This window comes from Penaeus japonicus, unplaced genomic scaffold, assembly GCF_977035675.1.
Source record: "Penaeus japonicus unplaced genomic scaffold, GWHDUDI00000001_assembly GWHDUDI00000013, whole genome shotgun sequence".
NCBI lineage: Eukaryota > Metazoa > Arthropoda > Malacostraca > Decapoda > Penaeidae > Penaeus > Penaeus japonicus.
In genome coordinates this window covers 39,316,772-39,320,614 of record NW_028234415.1, presented here as the reverse complement: position 1 = coordinate 39,320,614, position 3,843 = coordinate 39,316,772, and the positions used below count along the sequence as shown (strand labels likewise).

General features: G+C 26.9%; 1 protein-coding gene across 1 annotated transcript in view; it reads left to right on the top strand.

Moving 5' to 3' along the window:
- The window catches only part of LOC122256112 (uncharacterized), a 79,699-nt gene extending 77,858 nt beyond the window's left edge, over positions 1–1,841 (top strand). The window contains exon 15 of the mRNA XM_086542949.1: positions 1–1,841. This exon is cut by the window's left edge and continues 239 nt beyond it. The gene's annotated coding sequence lies outside the window, so the exon portion shown is untranslated.
- Positions 1,842–3,843: the final 2,002 nt, after the last annotated feature.

Below are 3,843 nucleotides of genomic sequence, written 5' to 3'. Positions count from 1 at the left end.
CTGATATTTTGATAGATATTATCATTGTTCAAAATGAACTCAATATCAAAGAACAAAGGATAAGAATAATATCAAGTCACCAACTAGTCAGATTTTTTTTCTCTTTAAAACTTAAATTAAAAATGCATTTTATACCAAATTAATAGCATACATAAATTTTAGTGAGCCATTAATACTGCTAATGATATTGATAGCTTTACCAGACTTATTAACATATATAAAGAAGTAGTATATGATTTTAATTCCTTATAAAAAGAAACTCTTATGATGGATAACTTAAAATATTAGCAAATTTGTGTTAGCTTACATATAGTGAAATTGTAGATGTATCTGAGTTTGTGTGTGTTTAGCAGTCATTAAAAAACTTTACGATGTGTCATATTTTTTTGTAGTTTTTATGCACGGTCATTTTAAGATATTGTAAGTATAGTAGCTTTATTTTCTCTAGTGATGCACACCAACCAACCAGTCAAGATTTCAAATTATGTTGCTGTTGAATTTAATGACATGAATAGATCATTAAATAAATATATAAATATATTACATGCTGACTACCTGTGCATTCACATGAATGCTTTTTCACCAGTGAATAGTTGTTAGATTATATATAAGCACAAGTAGTTTTATCATGACTAAGATGACCCCTATTTTGCATGTAATATTTGTGGGCCATCTGTTTAAAACAACAGATTCTATGTTAAGCAGGCATTCTCCAGATTTGTAAAAAAAAAAACAGAACAAAAAAACAAAAACATTCAGATCCAAACTTTTCTACTGTGGCTTCAGCATTACCCTGTTAAAGTGAAGTACTCGTATGGCTGATTTATGAAGCTTCATTAGTCACACTAGGAGTTATGATACCACTTTTGATTTTTTTTTTTAATATAGGAAATTGCTCTAGGTATGATGGTATGTGTCTTTGTTGCAGTTAATCCTGCCACTTACTGTCTGTGGAATTAGTTGACTTAATCCCCCTATAGTTTTTTTTGCATATTTTTGTATATGGGTTTATTTTTAACTGTTTTACCTCCACATTTCTGATTTATCATGGGATTTTTATTTGGTTTTTGATTATGGACTAATCAGAAGTGTTCCCTTTGCATTTAGTAATCTAAAATCCTTTCATTCATAAATGAGCTGAGAAGCATTGGACTCAAATAAGTCGTTAATAAATTTTATGTTATCATGATGGCTTTCCAGTTTTTTTCAAAGACTACATTCCTAGTTCCCCATGTAGCAATGTGCGAGTCCAAAATGATTTTGTTTTTGGTTTTCATGATTTTGTTTAGGATAATAGTAATCCTTATTTCGTGTAGATGTTTTATGTTAGTTTACTTTGATGTTTCCCATGGATTTCCTTTTGTAATACTGAAAACAATATATTTTTTAATTTCTTATGTTTTTAGCAGTGAATGACATATTACAAATGTATTATAATAGCATAAGGTATACTGATAAGATAATGTTAAAACGATTGCTAGGTACCAAATATTGCTGTACAGTATTTCGTCCCGACTTCTATGGGAAATGTGAAATACACGGGTCTGCAAAACCATACAGTATTTATCCAGCCATTGCCAGACGAGTAGATATACCAAAAATGAAACCAAACTCCAGAAAAGTGCTCAGTTATTCTAATTTTTTTTTTTTTTTTCACTAAGCAAAGTAGCTTGAATATCTTCTTATTTGCTGAGTGGTTACATGGAATTACTTAAAATGGTGATGCCTGCTAAGTGTTGTACAAAAATATTTATTCTTGTATGTTACTCTTTTTGTGAATACTAACCTTCTGCACATCCTGTTGTATATTGAGGTATAAACACACTTATTCAAATATAAAAGTGATTTTTCTTCTCAAAGTCCCCCCAAATGTTATGTTACTTTCTTGCCGTCAAGTATAGAATTACAAAATTTATGAATTGAGGCAAAGCTATGTATTTAATAAGTCCTTTCAGTAAATAAGCAAGATAACACACTCGAGGATACACAGAATGTCTATAAACAATGGATTACTTAATCTTATTCTTTATCTTGGATTATAAACATGTACATTCTAACCATTTGTAACCCGACTTCTTTCCAAAAGTGACTGAAACATCATGAGTAAAAAATACAAAGTTCTATCACATATGTCTTATAGTTTCAACTGGTATGAAGATGTGCTATGATAAATTTATGTATAATGGATAATGCTGAATCAAAAAGAAAACTTTTCAGAAAAGAAAGGATGATAGAAATAGATAATTTTTAAAAAGTAGTGTTGATTATCTGATTCAGGTAAGCTTTAAAATGAGAGAGTCTAAAATTAGGACAAAAGTTCTACTATAATATATTATAGTTTTACTAGCTATTTACCAGATAGTTTTGATGAAAACTAATGCAAAAGAAGAAAGAAAGAAAGAAAAAAAAACATTCAAACTCACTTATTGTATTTTTTTTTTTTTTAATTGTCCATAAGAACTGCCTTTCTCCAAACATATTTAAATGAGAAGCACTATCATTATGAAGTTGCTTCAGCATATAAATGATAAAGAGAAGCATGTTCGCAACATTAAAAAAACAAACCTTATCATTTCATAAACATACCTTCCCCAATGTTCAAGAAATTTAATGGAAACAACAGATATCAATATCCTATTAAATCTCATCTTTAATATATAAATAAAAAAACAAATGATATAGTTCCAAGCCTTTAAATGTTTATAATAGGAAGTTATACCTCATAGTGCTCACTTCAAAATTCTTCCAGCAAAGTTTCCATCACCATTCTCGTCTTATGAATATAATCATAATAAATCATTATCATTAATATTACCCGTATTATAATCATGTCCTAATCACAGTGCCTACAGTACTCGTAACTATACTAAACTTTCCTTTCCAAATGACTCACTCAAATAACTGAATAGTTTCCCCTTAAAAAGAAATAAAAGAAAACGCGATCGCCTCTTCGTATTGCAGGAGATACTCATTCCTTCAGTTTATTTTTTTCTGCAACATAATGAGGATTTTGATAAATGTTGATCAAATAGATATTGCGATAATGATGACGGTAATGATAATGATGATAAGGATAGTAATAATGAGAGTGAAAATTATAGGAGATAGAATTACAACAACAATGATGCTGATAATGATAACAATTATGATAATGATAATGATCATAATGATTATAATTATGATAACGATAATAACAATAAAAATCATAATGATGATACTAATGATAATGATAATGATAACGATAATGATAATCATAACAATAATGACAATAATAATGATAATAATTATAATAATAATAATAACGATAATGAAAATCATAATAATTATAACAATGATGGTAATAATGATAATGATAATGATAATGATATCAACAATGATAATGATAATGATTATGATAATGATAATGATAATGATCATAATGATTATAATTATGATAACGATAATAACAATAAAAATCATAATGATGATACTATAAATGAATGATAATGATAATGATAATGATAATGATCATAATGATTATAATTATGATAACGATAATAACAATAAAAATCATAATGATGATACTAATGATAATGATAATGATAATTATAATGATAATGATAATAATAATGATAATGATAATGATACCAATGATAATGATACTCATGATAATGATAATGATAATGATCATAATGATTATAATTATAATAACGATAATAACAATAAAAATCATAATGATGATACTAATGATAATGATAATGATAATGATAATGATAATGATAATGATAATGATCATAATGATTATAATTATGATAACGATAATAACAATAAAAATCATAATGATGATACTAATGATAATGATAA